At 42.2% G+C, this 19,527-nt stretch overlaps 1 protein-coding gene across 1 annotated transcript in view; it reads left to right on the top strand.

Moving 5' to 3' along the window:
• LOC128687037 (protein tolkin) overlaps positions 1 to 19,527 on the top strand; it is a 449,316-nt gene that overhangs the window by 127,911 nt on the left and 301,878 nt on the right. The window lies entirely within an intron of this gene.

Below are 19,527 nucleotides of genomic sequence, written 5' to 3' on the forward strand. Positions count from 1 at the left end.
GTTAACCTTGTCTAGGACTTCCCCTCCCTACCTCATTCTCCCTCCCCCTCCTGCACACTCCCTTTGCCACTCCCTACCCCTTTCCTATACCCCCCTCTTCCCACATTTCCCCTCCTACAACTCCTCCATCCCCACCCTCTCTCCTCTTCATTTACATCCTCGTGGGGCTGTTGCTATACAGTGCTGTCAATGGGAGTCTGTGTGGTGGTGCTCCTGATTGCTGCTCCCTGATTGCTTGTTTTGTCCCTTCGTGATCCATGTCAACACGTGACGTCAGTGTGAGGCCTGCTTCTGATTGGTTGCAACTGGCAGATAACGTGTAGTGACGTCAGTGTGATGTGTGCTTCAGATTACCTTAAGGAATGTGACATGTGTAAAGGATGACGTCTTTGACGCGTATTTCTGATTGGCTGTCTTTAGTGCGTAAATGTAAAGGGTGACGTTATTGTGACGACTCTGATTGGTTGTGACTGCCTGGTGACATCTACAATGACGTCATTAATCCCTCCTGATTCGTTGTCCAGCAGGGGACGTGTCAAGGGGTGACGTCAGTGTGACGCGTATTGGCTAACAGTCATAGAATGACATGCCTAGAGTTTTGAGTTATCCTGATTGGCTTATATGACCTGTATGGAAGGCTTCTCTGATTGGCTAACTTGCCTATTGATTCCCTTAACAAATGACCAACCTCCAGTTTGTAATTCATGATTCACTTTTGACTGATTGCTTGCCTACTAGCAGTCGGCACGACGGATCTGATTGGGTAATCTGCCTACCGTAGTGCTTTCTGATTGGCTATTATACCCAGCATAGCATTTCTGCATTTTCTGATTTGTTCACCGTAGCTCTTTCTGATTAGATCAGAGGGGCATGACAGTCAGAGGGGCATGACAGTCAAAGGTTTGCTGGTAATTTTCTTTATGCACGTGGAAGGGTGTTGAAGAGTCGGGGTCCTCTGACACTCGTTGAGTTCTCTGTGTACTCGTCGCTTCACTGTTTTTTTAGTGGAGGTATTTTGCACCGTCTGCCAAGTGTTTTGTCGTCATATGGAGTGATGTCAGTTTTCAAGTTTGTAACGAGTCCCTCCAAGATGTCCAGGTGTGAATTATGATGTACCTTTGTCGCCTACGTTCCAAAGTGGTGGTGGACTGATCCAGCGTCTGTATGGATCAGTCGGCTTTAGAAGTGGTAGATCACTCACTGATCCAAATATGTGGATCAGTCACTGCTAGCAGCAGCAGTGGTAGCTTGATCCACTGTGGGCTGGTGCTGATAGCTTGATCCACCGTGGGCTGGTGCTGATAGCTTGATCCACCGTGGGCTGGTGCTGATAGCTTGATCCACCGTGGGCTGGTGCTGATAGCTTGATCCACCGTGGGCTGGTGCTGATAGCTTGATCCACCGTGGGCTGGTGCTGATAGCTTGATCCACCGTGGGCTGGTGCTGATAGCTCGCACTGAAAGCAAAATGCGAAAGAGTATATAGAAATACTTTAGTTGGAGATGGGGGTTCACGCCCTCCCCCCCGCGGGGTCCCAGACCAGACCTGGGACCCCACTGACAAAACGTAAATGGCAATGAAAGATACAAAGAGAATGGAAAATAATATACAGAGGAATCATTGACGGATCACAAGAAAAGGGAAAAGGCCTTTGGAAATAAAATCTTCACAGATCACTTAAATGGCTAAAAAAAATATTTTTTTTTTTTATCAAACGGAAGGAAAAAAAAAATTCGACCAGGTTTTCAGGACTGGAAAAAATTCGAAAGTTTTTTTTTTTTTTGTTACATGTACAAAATTCGAAGTCAATTTTTTTTTTATCTCTCTTGTAAAATATTCTTTTGCACGCATGACGGAGAAATAAATGTTTAATGCCGTCGCTGACCTGTAATAATAATTTGCATTTCCCGCAAATTAAGTCAGTTTTGTCCCAGGATGCGACACACACCAGTCCACTAACACCCAGGTAATGAAACACGCCCTATGTTTCTACCCTCGCCGGGAATCGAACCCTGGACTCGGCGTGTGAAGCGAGAGCTTTTGCCACCAGGCCACGGGGCACCGTGTTTTAACTCTGCCCCTCCTACAAATAATGATAATTCAGGTGGCGTTTCTCCAGCCTGTGGCGTCTTCAGTCCAGTACAGTGAATGGGGAAAGATGACGAGGACTGGGGTTTGAACCATGGCGAGTGAGTGCTGAAACTACCAGGTCGGTACACACTGCCCTCTGGTTTTTACCACTCACTTTCCTTGGATTCAAGTCCACCTGTTACGTGATTCATCAGAATTATGGTACATACGTTGGACTGCTGCAGCAGTCCAACGTATGTACCATAATACAGCGATATATATATTATCACACGTACATACGTCTCTATCTTTGAGTGATGCAATTACTACGTTACTTTCATGAAAAAAAACATGAGCTGTATAACATAAGTCAGCTTAATTAAGCTTATAGCAGGAAGATGACGCTTCTCTCAGTGGTCCTATCACTGTCAGAATCACCAAGGCTTTGGTAGTAAAACTACATCGTAGATGTTAACGCATTTAACGCTTCCGTGTAGTAAAACTTCATAAAATGCTGTTACTTATGACAGAAAAAGTATAGAGATGGGTATTGAGGTTGTAAAATGACCGGAAACATTGTTAGTGAGCACAGCAATACCCAGTCTTGGTAAAGCAAAAAGTTCTGTGCCCCAAGGTACGGTACTGGCACCTTGGTCAATTATCCTCATAGCAAACGTAGAACATTAGAATGGAGGAACGTTACAGCAGGCTTACTGGCCCATTCAAAGCTGGTTCTTTCCCAGACTAACCATTCCCAGCCACCACTTGTTCAACCTTTTCTCAAAGCCACAAGACTAGCAACAGCTTCGTATCATCCTTGTGGACGATACCGTCAACATGAACGTCCCGTCAGTATACCTCTTGTATATTTCAATTCTGGGAGTCTTCTCCCCTGTATAAGGGGAAACAACAGACACCAGTGTAGTCATCCGGTCGACAAACAAATATAGCAGAATATTCAGTGATATAAAAATTCCAACTGATTAGACAGAAAAACGTCAACGAGAACATCGTACCAGAACGAGCAAAGTAACAACAGTGTCCAAGGATCTGTTGTTTACAGATCACAAAAAAGGCACATGCAGAGTGCCAAGAAAATGAGAGGGTGTATTACGAGCCCCTTCCAAACAAGTTAAACCAGTGATGGTACTATTCAGATCATGTTTGTTCTCTTGTCTGTAATATATTGTGTTCTTTGGGCGTCTTTCAGGACAAGAAATTACCACTGGAAAAAAATGTGCAGAGGCTGTTTACTGTTAGCGAAGAATGCGTGGGTGGTTTTGATAGACTTGCCTTGTATGGGTCAGTAGGCCTCCTGCAGTGTTCCTCCATTCTAAAGAAACAATAAATCATTTATGACTCAAGAAATCGTAATGACACGATTGCAAACCAACCACGGTACGGGCGGGGATTGAACACGCGATGAGAGAGTATTAGAACTCTAGGCTAACGCGTCGGTCTGGAATTTTACGACTAGCTCAGCGCGGGTTTAATCCCCGCCCGTACTTTAGTTTGGTTAATAAATCATTTAATCAAGGAACATCTAAGAGCACTTGGAAGGAACTCTTGAAGAGTGTTAAAGTTGTCTGTAAATAACACATCTACGGTCACTTCTGTTTGGTAAATGGGCGTTGCCAGGAGCTTTGTCAAGCAGTCTTTGTAATGTTTGTAACGGCTTGACAAAGCTCCTGGAGAGCGAAACGTTGCGACAGTAAAATGTCACATTAGTTGCATCTGTGCCCATCTGACATAAGCACATTTTTTTCAGTAATTCTACCATTATTACTAATCACTACTCTGATAAACCCTGGTGGGTTTAGCGCTTGGTTTTGATTATTTTAATCTCTAACGGATAAGAGACATGGCTGATTATATATATTACATTATATATATATATATATATATATATATATATATATATAAATTATATATATAATTATATGTATATATATAATATGTATATATATAATTATATTATCAACGTGTCGGTTCTGTGAACCATTCATGTACAATCCTGTCAGACACTGCAACTTCTTGGGATCTTAATACTTGGGAATTCTTCGCTTGCCTAACACTTGGGCACGACCTACTTCCACATTGGACAAATGTGACACCACCTACGACTGCTGCACCTCTCCTGCCATACGGTTTATAAGCTCCTTCTCCGCTCATATGCCGTATTCTATTCAAGATTGATGGACTGACCACATCGACTCAAGGTTGAGGGACTGATTACCTCATTCTCCTCCTATTCTTTAAGCTTCTCGTGTGTATGGACTGATGAAGCCACTGTGTGGCGAAACGTTTCCTTAATAAAGATACCCAAGAGTTGCACATGTGTCTAATTTATCATCATAATTATATGTATACTTTTTTCAGCAAACCGGCTGTATCCCACCAAGGCAGGGTGGCCCAAAAAGAAAAACGAAAGTTTCTCTCTTTAAATTTGGTAATTTATACAGAAGAGGTTACTAGCCCCTTGCTCCCGGCATTTTAGCCGCTTCTTAGGACACGCATGGCTTACGGAGGAAGAATTCTGTTCCACTTCCCCATGGAGATAAGAGGAAATAAACAAGAACAAGAACTAGAAAGAAAAGAAAACCCAGAGGGGTGTGTATATATATGCTTGTACATGTATGTGTAGTGTGACCTAAGTGTAAGTAGAAGTAGCAAGACATACCTGAAATCTTGCATGCTTAAGGACAGAAAAAAGACACCAGCAATCCTACCATCATGTAAAACAATTACAGGCTTCCGTTTTACACTCACTTGGCAGGACGGTAGTACCTCCCTGGGTGGTTGCTGTCTACCAACCTACTACCACAGGACGGTAGTACCTCCCTGGGTGGTTGCTGTCTACCAACCTTCTACCTACAATATTATATATATATGTATATATATGTGTATATATTTGTATATATTTGTATATATATGTATATATATGTGTATGTATATATATGTGTATATATATATGTGTATGTATATATATGTATATATATATATATGTGTATATATATATATGTGTATATATATATATGTGTATATATATATGTGTATATATATGTGTATATATATATATATATATATATATGTGTGTATATATATATGTATATATATATATATATATATATATATATATGTGTGTATATATATATGTGTATATATGTGTATATATATATGTGTATATGTCGTGCCGAATATGTAAAACTGGTCAATTAGCAAGAACTCATTTAAAATTAAGTCCTTTCTAAAGATTTTTCTTATACGTTTAAAGATATATTTTTTTCATTAATGTTAATGTAAAAATTTTTAATTTTGCTCCAAAAGAATCTTAGAAAACTTACCTAACCTTATCATAAGAAGAACAATTTATTTTAGCCTAACCCAACTAAATATATTTTAAATACGTTTACAATAATTTAGTACTAAACAAACACAATGAAATATATTTTTTTCGTTAGGTTCAGAATGATTTTGGCTAAATTATTGCATACACAAATTTTCACTTGTCCTATATGGCAAGATGAGCGTTGCTATTTAAGCCAATATGGCAAGTTCTGCCTATTCTGCTCGAGATATATATATATATATATATATATATATGTGTATATATATGTGTATATATATATTGTATATATATATGTGCGTATATATATATATATATATATATATATAAGTGTATATATATGTGTATATATATATTGTATATATATATATATTTTATATCTGTGTTTATATATATATATATATATATATATATATATATATAGATATATATATATATATATATATATATAAATCAGAATGGGACTGAGGTAAGATGATATTAGGGAAATATCCCACCAGGGTGAGTCCCAGTCAGTACTCCTTCACACAACTCAGCTGAGTGGGTCCCACTCAGCGAGGTGGAGGGCCTCTTCTTCCTTCTTGAATCAATCCAGGTCACCTCGATTTCTCCCTGACCCTCCCCTTATAAGGGATCTCTCCCTCCCCACCACCCCAACCTTCAGTAACTTTCCTCCATTGGGTCTGTGACCTCGTGGCTCCTAAGTGAAATTTTATCCAGTGCTAGTAGGATACCTTGACACATCACATAGGTTATTATACTGTCTATCTGTGTTAACCCAAAAGGTGGCCAGTGAATTAGTGTCAAGAAAGTGACCATGAGTCTGACCACTTGGCATTTTGTTTGGTCATCTGCGCATATGCCTAATTGCCAGAGGCACTTGCAATCTAACCTCAGCCTATTCTGTCCTAGGAATTTCGTGTTTATATGTCAGTATCTAGGAATTGTCTTCATGATAGGCCTATCATGGGCCTGTCATGACGTTGTTTATAATTATTCAAAATCGCCTTCATTTCAGGGAGTAAAATTTTAATTTAATTCAGGAATCTTCAATAATTTGAGTCAAAACCAGCTAATTTTTTTTTCTACGTTCTTTACATGTGGACTGTCTTGAATGGGGTTGTTAGTGGGGGAGTGACCTGTGTGCTGGTTGCCAAGGTAACCTCTCAGAGGGAGGCTGCTGTTGACGTCTGCTGGGATATGCTGTGGGGCTTCATCTCCGCCCGATGGAGCTCCAAGTCTTGTTTGCCGTCTGTGGCTGTGGTAGCAAACATTGTATGGTTTCTTGACTCCTTGTTTTAAAGGTCAAATTATTAAATGTTTTCATTTTTTATTTAGTGTGGAAGCTCTAAACCCGCGAGGGTCATAAATGTATGGGGGGAATGGGAGGTAATAATTTTATTGATGTTTGAGCTGTTTTGCTGTGTGTGTGTGTGTGTGTGTGTGTGTGTGTGTGTGTGTGTGTGTGTGTGTGTGTGTGTATGTATATGTATGTATGTATTTGGGTTGTGTACTCACCTAATTGTAGTTGTATGGGGTCGAGACTCAGCTCCTGGCGCCGCCTTTTCACTGAGTGTTACTAGGTCCTCTCTCTTCCTGCTCCATGAGCTTTATCATACCTCATCTTAAAGCTATGTATGATTCCTGCCTCCTCTACCTCACTTGCTAGGCTATTCCACTTCTGACTACTCTATGACTGAAGAAATACTTCCTTGCGTGTATGTTGTATGCGTTGTGTATGCGAGGAGAGCTGAGGACCCATTTCATTACGCGTGCCCGCGGCGCTTCATGTCTTGTTTCTGACACAAGCACAAACTTCAGCATACGAAAGCGAGATATGCAACACTCATCATTCCTTTAAAACCCAACCAAGGTGGTCAGGCCACTTAACCTTTCTTATCTCTCCCTTCCTGTTTACCCACATCCTTTCTCGCTCCTCCATCCTAACCGAGTCCTTCCCCCTCCCAAGTCTTCTCATGGCCTAAAAGTCAAGACGTGTCCACACACGCAGCACCTGGCCCTGATTCCTGCCATTATTAATTTATACACCTCAAATACCATTAGCACGAGTAGTCAGTGTCTTTTGGAGCAAGAGAAAAAAATCTCGGTGTTTTAAAAAAATGCAGACACATCACTGCAGGAGGAGGCTGCAAAATAATTGCAAAATTTTCAAAATATCACTAGCAACACTCTTCATAATCTGTGAAAGGGTGTTGAGACGCCAGTTTTGAGATTTTTACTGAAAATCATCAGCCGTGTTATGGTTCGTACTTTGGATTGAGTGCGGTCATCAGTAACAAGCTGATTGATCAGGCCCTGATCCACCGTGAGGCCTGGTCGAGGACCGGGCTGCGGGGACTTTGATCCCCGGAACAACCTCCGTGGGTTTCGAGAAGGAAGATCATGTCTGTCACAATTGTTAGATCATTTTGCGAAAGTACTAGACAAATTTGACCATGGATCACTATGATATGGCCTTGGATGCACTGGAAGAAAATCAGAATGCAGATGTAATATACACAGACTTTGCAAAATCGTTTGACAAATGCGATCATGGCGTAATAGCGCACAAAATACGTGCTAAAGGAATAACTGGTAAAGTGGGGAGATGGATCTTCAACTTCCTAACAAATCGAACACAAAGAGTAGTGGTCAACAGAGTTAAATCGGAGGCTGCCATAGTGAAGAGCTCTGTTCCACAAGGCACAGTACTCGCCCCCATCTTATTCCTCATCCTCATATTAGACATAGACAGAGATATACACTACAGCACCGTATCATCCTTTGCGGATGATACTAGGATCTGCATGAGGCTGTCATCTGCTGAGGACGCGGTTAACCTCCAAGAAGATATAAACAAAGTTTTCCAGTGGGCAACGGTAAACAATATGAAGTTCAATGAGGACAAATTCCAACTACTCCGTTATGGAAAACTGGAGGAGATAATAACTAGAACAGAGTATACTACTGACTCCGGCCATACAATAGAGCGGAAAAATAATGTAAGGGACCTGGGAGTAGTAATGTCTGAGGATCTCACTTTCAAGGATCCCAACAGTGCCACGATCACAAGTTCAAAGAAAATGTTAGGATGGATAATACGAACGTTCAAAACGAGAGATGCCAAGCCAATGATGATCCTTTTCAAATCACTTGTTCTCTCTAGGCTGGAATACTGATGTACATTAACATCTCCATTCAAAGCAGGCGATATTGCAGATCTAGTGAGAGTACAGAGATCCTTTACTGCACGTATAAGTTCTGTCAAGCATCTTAACTACTGGGAACGCTTGGAATCACTTGACTTGTACTCGTTGGAACGCAGGAGGGAGAGATATATCATAATCTACACTTGGGAAATCGTAGAAGAAATCACTCCCTACAAAAGTAAAAAACTGGGCAGGCGATGCAAAATGCCCCAATTAAAAGCAGGGGTGCCATTGGTACACTAAGGGAAAGCACCATAAGTGTCCGGGGCCCAAGACTGTTCAACAGCCTCCCACCAAGCATAGGGGAATTACCAATAAACCCCTGGCTGCCTTCAAGAGAGAGCTGGACAGATACCTAAAGTCAGTGCCGGATCAGCCGGGCTGTGGTTCGTACGTTGGACTGCGTTCGGCCAGCAGTAACAGCCTGGCTGATCAGGCCCTAATCCACCGGGAGACCTGGTCGTGGACCGGGCCGCGGGGGCGTTGATCCCCGGAATAAGCTCCAGGTAGACTTGCAATAAAGAAAAAATGGTCTCTGGAGCGTAAAAAGATCGATAGTCCAGGACTCTGTTGATCCAGCCACAAGAACGTAAAGAGTTGAGTAGTCCAAGGCACAGTTCATCCAGTCTTAGGAACGTAAAAGGTTCTATATCAAAGGACACTTGTTTCGTTTTCTTATAGGAGACATAGGTATGACCACTAATCTTAGCTTCGTATCATTTACAGACAGTACCAAAATAATCACGTAACCTGCCTCAGCAAAACGCAGGAAATTAGAGGAAGATAACAGCCAAGTTTACCAGTGGAAAAATAACAAACCACAGAACGGGTGGGATTTTGAACTCATGCCGAGTGAGTCGTAAAACTGCCAACGTATTTGAGCTGTTCAGAGGATGGGAAGAATGAAGAACTGAAAGCGAGAACAGTGTATAGAATACAGGCAGAGTAAAGTGTTAAGAATTAAGAGGACACCGGGGTAGCCCCTGGCCTACAGATCCTTGTGTTTTGATGGCTAGGTGGGCCGCTTAAACACAGCCTAGATGACCAGGTGGTCACTTACGATAGCCGGTTACAAGGATGTAGCCCTCGAAGTTCCTGGCATGTATGCTCCTCTCTTTTATGGGTATACTTTCTTCCATGCATACTCCTCTTTCTTATATATATACACCTCTCCTACATATTAAACTTACCCATATATTCCCTTTCAGTTCTTTACCTGCCTCTTGCCTTCCCCCTACCTCGCTCCTACCTCCTGGCGACACAGCAGTAAGTGCCCCGCGACGTACTGCCACCTTCACTCCTGGCTGCTGTTTATGATCCCGTAGCTCACTCCTCTCATGTTTATGTCCTCCTACTCAGTGTGCTTGGTCTAGAAGGCTGTTCTGGTTGGCAGATGGTAGGAGAGTTAACGGTGGGGGAGGCGGTGGATGGTGGGATTGAAGGGGGGTGCTTCATGGTAGGCGGTTAGTTGGTGGGAGGGGGGATATTGTGGCATTGGCTGTTTGGTTGTGGGTGTGATGGTTGTGGGGGTGTTATAATGATTGTAGGGTTGGGTTGGATTGTAAAGGGGTGGTTGTTGGTTGTGCAGGAGTGTTGGGTTGTGGAGCGGTGGTTGTTGGTTATGCAGGAGTGTTGGGTTGTGGAGGGGTGGTTGTTGGTTGTGCAGGAGTGTTGGGTTGTGGAGGGGTGGTTGTTGGTTGTGCAGGAGTGTTGGGTTGTGGAGGGGTGGTTGTTGGTTGTGCAGGAGTGTTGGGTTGTGGAGCAGTGGTTGTTGGTTGTGCAGGAGTGTTGGGTTGTGGAGGGGTGGTTGTTGGTTGTGCAGGAGATGTACAGAAGTGGTTGATTGTGAAGGTAGCTGTTGAGATTTGGAGGTGAATATTTGGTTGTGTAAGTGGTTGTTGGGGTGGTATAAACAAGAAGCTGTGATGTATAATTCTCATTTGCATTCCAGTGAGTACATTTTGACAGATCCAAGTCATTTCCAACAATATAGGTGTAAGAATTACAAAAAAACAACTAAGGTTCTCTGTACTTTCTCCACCTCTAATTCCGCCAGCCTTGAAACTGGTTGTTAGCACACCGCAATATTCCAATTTAGAGAACTTAAGTGGCTTAGTGTGTCATTGACCTGGCATCTCTTGTTTTGAAGTTTCTAGTTATCCAGCCTTTCAGTTCCTGCAGGTGCTATAATAAGGTTGTGATTATTGAACTTAGGATCTTCTTGCATTATCACTTTTAGGTCTCTCAGTGTTGTCTTCTCAGTCGAGTGATTTGAGTGTATTTTGTTTTTCATATTTTTACATTTTTTCCTAAATATTTCCGTAGCTGAGTAACAAGAATTCGCCTTCACTCACTATCAGACTATTCAGTTACGAAGTAATATAAAGAATGGTTATAATTGTAATCTTAATTTTTAAAGGGGTGGAAGGGTAAGCTAGTGGAAGGCCTCGGTCATATGACCAAATGCTCCAGCTGCGGATCATCATATGACGAAGATTGGCGTCAGGAAACACTTGTCCTGTTTCCTGACAAGCCTAACCTAACTTAACGTAACCTATCTTCACCTGACCTGACCTAACCTAACCTATTGTCAGTGGCCCACTGGAAGGCTTTAGTTCAGAGGATGATACAGTGCTATGATTGCTATGATACAATGGTTCAGAGGATGATACAGTGCTATGATTGCTATGATACAATAGTTCAGAGGATGATACAGTGCTATGATTGCTATGATACAATGGTATGAAGGAGCTGGGGAGAGTACTCTGCCTGGAGGACCACAACTCCAGTGGGTGAAGTCTGATTTGCAAATTGAAGATCATGGTGTAACAGCGCATTTTGTGGGCTGTTACACCATGATCACACTTGCAGGAGGATTTTGCTAAGTGTGTACATAGTAGATCTACATTTTATCTGTCTTCCAGTGCCTCCAAGACCATATTGTAATGATTACATGTGTTTAACGATCTTGTTTCTTAAAATTCTTCCCAAGATTTTGATAATGTGTGATGTCATTGTTTTTAATCTATAGTTTTTTGTGTTTTTTGCTGTGATCTTTGTGGAGTAGCGCTGTCAATTATTCCTGGTAACTAGGATAACTTCCCAAACTAGAGGATATTTAACGTGCGATAATTATTTGTTTAATTTTGAGTATTAGAAGGTTCCAACACGCACGAGTCTGTACCCGTACATTTAACCCTTCACAAAATGTCGGCTCACTGAATAATGTTTTTTTTTTTATTTCTCTGTGATCATTAACCTTTTTTTTTCATAATTTTAAGCGAGGGTACAATGCTTGACGTGGATTTTGCATATGGGAAACAGTATTTTGAATGACTTCGGAATCTCAGGACTGGCTTTCTACCCAGTCTAGTGAAGTTCGTGAGGTGCGTTCGTTGTTTTCCAGGAGCGTTTGAGCGCTGGCTGATGTTGACAACTTTACTGTGGTTAAGGGCTGATATCCTACCTCGGTTCATTTTAAAGCCCAGCACTATCTATGGTATACTACCACCCCCCAGGATGCCTCCCACACCAGTCAATTAACACCCAGGTACCCACTTACTGCTAGGTGCACAGGGACAGCAGGAAACATGCCCAACATTTCCACCCGTACCGGGATCGAACCACTGACACAGTATGTGAACTGAGTGCGCTACCAACCGAGCCAGGAAACACCTTTGTCAGGTTTCGTAGAATAAGCGGTTAGTTTACGTTATTCCTATATTTATCACTTACAAGTGTTTCTTCCTCGTCCCTCTCGTACTACTCGTTCCTTCCCACCTTAAATCTTTCTCCTCTTCCTCCCTACTCATCTCCTTTCTCTCATCTATGTGCCTCTCTCTTCACCCTCACCCTTATCCCTTCCTCTCTCTTAACCATCTCCTTACCCCATTTTCTCTTCTCATCCACCTTTTCCTCCTCCCCCCTCTCAGTCCTCTTCACCTCCTTCCCTTTTTCAAGTGCCGTTATGGAGATGCCAGCGCTCAAGGACTTGTTGCCAGCGATTGAGTGCCACTTACCAGTGGCATCCATTTTTACCTCACTCCAATATATTGTCGTCATCATTCTTGCTATGGCGTGTCTCAGGTTTTCCTACGAGCTGATTTTTGTTCAGGAAGGTGTTGGTGCGTGTATTATGTGGCCGGATATTGTATTTAATGGCTAGGTATTGTGTGGCCAGTTATTGTGCCTTATGGCTAGGTATTGTGTGGCCAGATATTGTGCTCTATGGCTAGGTATTGTGTGGCCAGATATTGTGCTCTATGGCTAGGTATTGTGTGGTCAGATATTGTGCTCTATGGCTAGGTATTGTGTGGCCAGATATTATACTTTATGGCTAGGTATTGTATGGCCAGATATTGTTTTATGGCTAGGTATTGTGTGGCCAGATGTACGTTGTGGCTAGGTATTGTGTGGCCAGATATTGTACGTTGTGGCTAGGTATTGTGTGGCCAGATATTGTACGTTGTGGCTAAGAATTGTGTGGCCAGATATTGTACGTTGTGGCTAGGTATTGTGTGGCCACGTACAGAGTGTGGCTGTATATTATTGTGTAGGCAGGCACTCACATACCTACTTGTGTCACCTAGTTATATTTTCAGGGGTCGATTCATAGGTCTTAGCCTCGCCTGCTTGCTCTTACCAGTGTGTTTCACAAATTTCTAGCCTCAGCGTCCCTGTCATACACATTCTTGAAACTGTGTCTGCCTCCATCATCATCTAGCGCAGGGGTACTTGACCTTTATACGATTACAGACCACCAGTGGACTGCCCAGTATGTGCCCATACCACTCTCACTAGACTGGAAATCACCACTATCACCAGTCCTATTGGGCACCAGTATGACTTCGCCAGTGCTATTGGGTACCAGCATGACTTTGCCAGTCCTATTGGGTACCAGTATGACTTCGCCAGTGCTATTGGGTACCAGCATGACTTTGCCAGTCCTATTGGGTACCAGCATGACTTTGCCAGTCCTATTGGGTACCAGCGTGACTTTGCCAGTCCTATTGGGTACCAGCATGACTTTGCCAGTCCTATTGGGTACCAGCATGACTTTGCCAGTCCTATTGGGTACCAGCATGACTTTGCCAGTCCTATTGGGTACCAATATGACTTCGCCAGTCCTGTTGGGTACCAGCATGACTTTGCCAGTCCTATTGGGTACCAGCATGACTTTGCCAGTCCTATTGGGTACCAGCATGACTTTGCCAGTCCTATTGGGTACCAGCATGACTTTGCCAGTCCTATTGGGTACCAGCATGACTTTGCCAGTCCTATTGGGTACCAGCATGACTTTGCCAGTCCTATTGGGTACCAGCATGACTTTGCCAGTCCTATTGGGTACCAGCATGACTTTGCCAGTCCTATTGGGTACCAGCATGACTTCGCTAGTCCTATTGGGTACCAGCATGACTTCGCCAGTCCTATTGGGTACCAGTATGACTTCGCTAGTCCTATTGGGTACCAATATGACTTTAAAAGATGTCAGTATCTTTATTTTCCTTTACATATGGATATCTAGGAACACAACAGATGATCGTTTATTCTAACAACTGTCTTTAAAGCTGTTTAGAGATCGAGTCCCATATCCTTCAATATTTGGTGTTAAGACTGAGAAATGCTTCCTAACTTCACTATGGCTTATCTGTCCTTTTAGCTGCCAGCTGTGTTTCTGGTTTTCCCTCTATCCACTCTTCCCATTCCTCAACTTTGTATGTCGTGATCATGTCGCCACTCGACTTTCAGATTGTTAAATCTCGAATATATACTCCATACCCCTCATTCCTGGTTCAAATTTTGTTCCAATTATTTTCATCCTTTGTAGTTCCTTATTTGTTTGATCAGGTGTCGGTAATTAGCACAGGCACCTCTGTGACCGCGGGTTCAATCCCGGCCGGGGGTGTGGTTTATTTGCAATCGTGTCATTACGATTTCTTAAGTCATGTTGACGGCAGTGAAGGGACTTGAGCTAGAGTTCGTCACGGCCACGCTAGCTGGAGATTCGTCTGTAAAAACTTGCAGGTGTCGGTAATGTTGAGGTAGACTACAAGATCAAATATACAGGAGGAGGACGTAAAGAATATACAGAAGAGGAAATAGAATTAATGATAACGAGAATATGACACAGCAAAAGGATTACTGATTACTGATAGAAATTTTAGTTACTATAAGAAATCATACTAGACGAAACACAGTAAGAAACAAGTCAAAGGACACAAGTGCAACTTGTGTGTCATTGTGGCAACATTTTACGAAACGTCGCCACAATGAAAGGTCACATTAGTTGCACTTGTGTCATTATACTTAACATATTGTCGGTAATTTTGCAAATATTAATACAGATTCCAAGTCGTTTAGGAAATTCTCCTAACTGTCCCTTCACGTACATGACCTAAAAGTTACTTCTAACTCGAAGGGGATTTTAAGGGAGTTTTGGAACACCAGTAAGAGTCAATGTTATTATCCATGAAACCGTAGTGACATGATTGTAAAATTGTAACGGCTTTAAAGGGCCTTGAGTTAGTTTGTCACAGCCATGTTGTTGTGAGACTCAACTGTACGACCAGCATGTATGGTCACAATAGTGGCATATGCTAACCTTCCTAGTGTGTACAGAAATAGTTGTATGAATCTTGCCAGACCGGCATGGTACAGTGGTTACAGCATTGGTTTGCCATGAGTTCGAAACCTCCATTGAGTTTTTTACAGTCTTGTAGATGTGTGGGCCAACGGGTCGCCAGCAGCAACAGCCTAGTTAACCAAGCGATCACCAGACAAGCCAAGCCTAGGGTTAGCCTCTGAGTTAAAAAAAAAACTCGAAACTCAAGAAAAGTATATTAAAGACCAGGTTTCAATACCGACAAGATAATATCTTCAACATGTGTAACATCTGTGTATCTTGTAGATGTTTCGCCATCCTGTGGCTTTGTCAGTACAGTACATGGACGTAATCTGAAGACTAGAAATATACACAAAAGACAGTGGAAGACGAGGTAGTCAGTCCCTCAGCCTAGAAGCAGGTGTTCACCCTAGTCTTCAAGGCTCCTAGGCCGAGGGACTGACTACCTCGTCTTCCACTGTCTTCTGTGTATATTTCTACAGTTTCCAGATAGTGGTGGGTTGATGAAGCCACTGGATGGCTTTATCAACCCAAGTGTCTAATTCTTCAAAATCTGTCTTCACAGAGCCTTAGCGACATCAGTCGGCGTATCAGAGCGTGTTGGGTGGTAGTGTGGCAATTACTGAAGGTTAACGATCATGTGTCTTGCTCTTCTGACAGCTGTTTGTTGACTAATGAGTACAAGTGAACGACCCGTGTAACTGATAGATGTCCGGGAAGTGACCTTGAGCCACACACAAGAATTACTAAGGGAATAAATCTTTCCAGTCTTGGGAAACACTTGGCCGTTTGAACAATTACTTGTTGGAAAAGGATACTTATAAGTGGAAACGTTTCGCTACGGGTGGCATCTTCAGTCCTAATGCAGAGATACTAAGAACGAGTGGCCTGGTGGCCTGGTGGCTAAAGCTCCCGCTTCACACACGGAGGGCCCGGGTTCGATTCCCGGCGGGTGGAAATTCCGACACGTTTCCTTACACCTGTTGTCCTGTTCACCTAGCAGCAAATAGGTACCTGGGTGTTAGTCGACTGGTGTGGGTCGCATCCTGGGGGACAAGATTAAGGACCCCAATGGAAATAAGTTACAGTCCTCGATGACGCACTGATTTTCTTGGGTTATCCTGGGTGGCTAACCCTCCGGGGTTAAAAATCCGAACGAAATCTTATCTTATCTTATATAGTGGCAGGAGTCAGGTGGTGAGCTGCGTGAAGGTAGTAATAGTTATACAACTGTGGCGAGATGTGTTGGGTAGCTTTGGGTAGTGGTGGTTTTCATAAGGACTTCCCTTGCATGGGCCAGTAGGCCTTCTGCAGTGTTCCTCCATTCTTATGTTACAGCGGTCTCCAAAATGTGTAATATCCTGTTGATCAGCAGTTTGGATACAGTGTAACTTCTGGATTTTTTATAGTATTACTAACGTCATTCAGGGCAATCTATCCACTTTCACCGTAGTAAATTATCTTCCCTAACTAATCTAGCTTCATTGAACCTCATATATAGAAGAAAGAAAGAAACCGATTCCTTTCTCTGTAAGGAAGCTAAAAGTTCTTGCATCTCGTTCGTACCAACCCAAGATCAGCAAGGCTTTATGGGTTACCGAAGACCCACAAACCAAATGTGCCTTGGAGACCCATTACATCTGGTATTGGCAGCGCCCCGCACAAACTAGTAGGAGTTTGGGCGAAATATTTATCGAAACTTCTGGGTACGATTGGCCAGGCTCACCTGAAGCACTGAAGTCACCTCTTTATCCGTGTGAGGGATCTTGACGTGAGTGATAAGTGTGCAAGTGTCGACGTCACTGCCGTATTGACAGATATTCCAGTTGATCAACCCATTAATAAGTTGTACATGAACGGTGTACAATACCGACAAGTTGAAAAATCATGTCCTTGAATTTGTATTGATAAAGCCGCTGGTTGGCGAAACGTCTACAATAAAGATGTTGCACATGTCTAAATTTTTCAACCCATTAATAGTTTTCGCAGTGTGATTAACGATGATAGTTACCTGTACCTTGCCAGGATTTGATGAGAAGTAAAAATATTTGTTCTGGCTAGCCATGGGCTCCTTCCCTAGTGCAGTACTGGCCAATTTATATATGAAGGACCTAGAATCCAGACGGATCCTAAATACCTTACCTAGATCAGTTAAAACCAGACGAGCCTGGCCCATGGCCGGGCTGAGAGAGTAGATATACTCTCGAAATTCTTCAAAGGTGTCAAACGTATAAGCTGTTACGTGGATGGTATTTTGGTCACTGTGCCCAGAAGTCTAGAAGTACGTAACATCCTTAACACCATCAACACTCTGGAACCACAATTAAATTCACACTAGAGGAAGAGAAGGTCAACCGAATACCATTTCTGGGCGTTTTCCATGATCACAGGTGACAATACTCTTCTAAAATCTACCATAAACCAACCTACAAGAATAATCTGCATTTCTTCTCTCACTATGACTCCAGAACTAAGAGGGGTAGTTATAGGCTTCTGCCTGAGAGCCTAAATAATATCCAGTCTGCAGTTCTTCCGGGAGGAATGCACACACATCACACGTTCATTCAGTTCGATACACATTCCCTTATATTTCACACGTGAATGCAGGAAACGGGCGACACGCATCTTTAACAAGACTGTCACAAATTTCAGTTGAAGGAAAGCCTTCCAGTTACATCATTCTACGAATAAACGACGTTACAACTAACTTCTCTAAAATACTTTACAGAAAACTTGTCGAAATATCCACCAGCTCTTCAACTACTCTTAAAAGCCTATTGCAAAACAGAACGACTCTGGCACGAGTGCAGGAATATACACAGTACCATGTGGGGGATGTGATCAAATATATGTGGGGGGAAACAACAGGATCTCTGGATATTAGGATCAGAGCACCAGAACACCTGCAACCATGATGACCGTAAAAACGCGTGTCCAACACAGGAACGATGCTAGACACTTTATGAAGTTCAGTGAGGCAAGTTTACTTATTAGAAAGAAGATTTACGATGGCAAAAGTGTATAGAAGCCTTAAGTAAAACTATATATAAAAAATCCGGAAGTTACTCAGTATCAAATTTGTTGATCAGCAGGATATTACCCATTCTGGAGGTCGGTGTAATATAATGTTGATAGATCCTTCTCAAACACATCTCATCTCACTAAACTTGTACTACTACTGCTATTATTGCTGCTATTATTATTAATAGTAATAGTAATAATAATAGTAGTAGTATTATTATTATTACTATTATTATTACTATTATTATTACTATTATTATTATTACTATTATTATTATTATTATTATTACTACTACTACTGCTATTACTATCATTACTACTGCTGCTGCTGCTATTATTACTATTATTATTATCACTACTACTACTACTGTTATTGCTGCTGCTGATACTGTTGTTACTACTACTACTACTGTTATTGCTGCTGCTGATACTATTGTTACTACTACTGCTACTACTGTTATTGCTGCTGCTGATACTGTTGTTACTACTACTACTACTACTACTACTGTTATTGCTGCTGCTGATACTGTTGTTACTACTACTACTACTACTGTTATTGCTGCTGCTGATACTGTTGTTACTACTACTACTACTACTGTTATTGCTGCTGCTGATACTGTTGTTACTACTACTACTACTACTACTACTGTTATTGCTGCTGCTGATACTGTTGTTACTACTACTACTACTACTACTACTACTACTACTACTACTGTTATTGCTGCTGCTGATACTATTGTTACTACTACTGCTACTATTATTACTACTGCTGCTGCTACTATTACTACTATATTATTACTGCTGCTGCTACTGTTGTTACTACTACTACTGTTTCTGCTGCTACTATTACTACTGCTGCTATTACTACTGCTGCTTCTGCTACTATTACTGCTACTGCTATTACTACTACTGTTACTACTACTATTACCACTACTATTACCACTACTACTACTCTTAGCATTAATAGAGGTTGGATAAAGACAGAAATGCAATGTAATGTGATGCTTTATTGATAACGTTCCGCCCACACAGTGCGCTTGATCAAGTCACAAACACGTCTACCTGGGGAGACAATTACATATATATATAGGAAGGCCTGAGCTTGCTGCCATCTGCAGCTCATAAGACTGCCATCCCCACGACCCCCTTTCGGGCGGGGCAGATGGCAGACCAGAGGCCTAGCTTCTCCCTACGAGCCCCGTGAGGGCGGGGAATGTGGCTAGGCCTAGGGACAGTTGGTCCCAAAGATGAGGGGGTAT

This window comes from Cherax quadricarinatus, chromosome 7, assembly GCF_038502225.1.
Source record: "Cherax quadricarinatus isolate ZL_2023a chromosome 7, ASM3850222v1, whole genome shotgun sequence".
NCBI lineage: Eukaryota > Metazoa > Arthropoda > Malacostraca > Decapoda > Parastacidae > Cherax > Cherax quadricarinatus.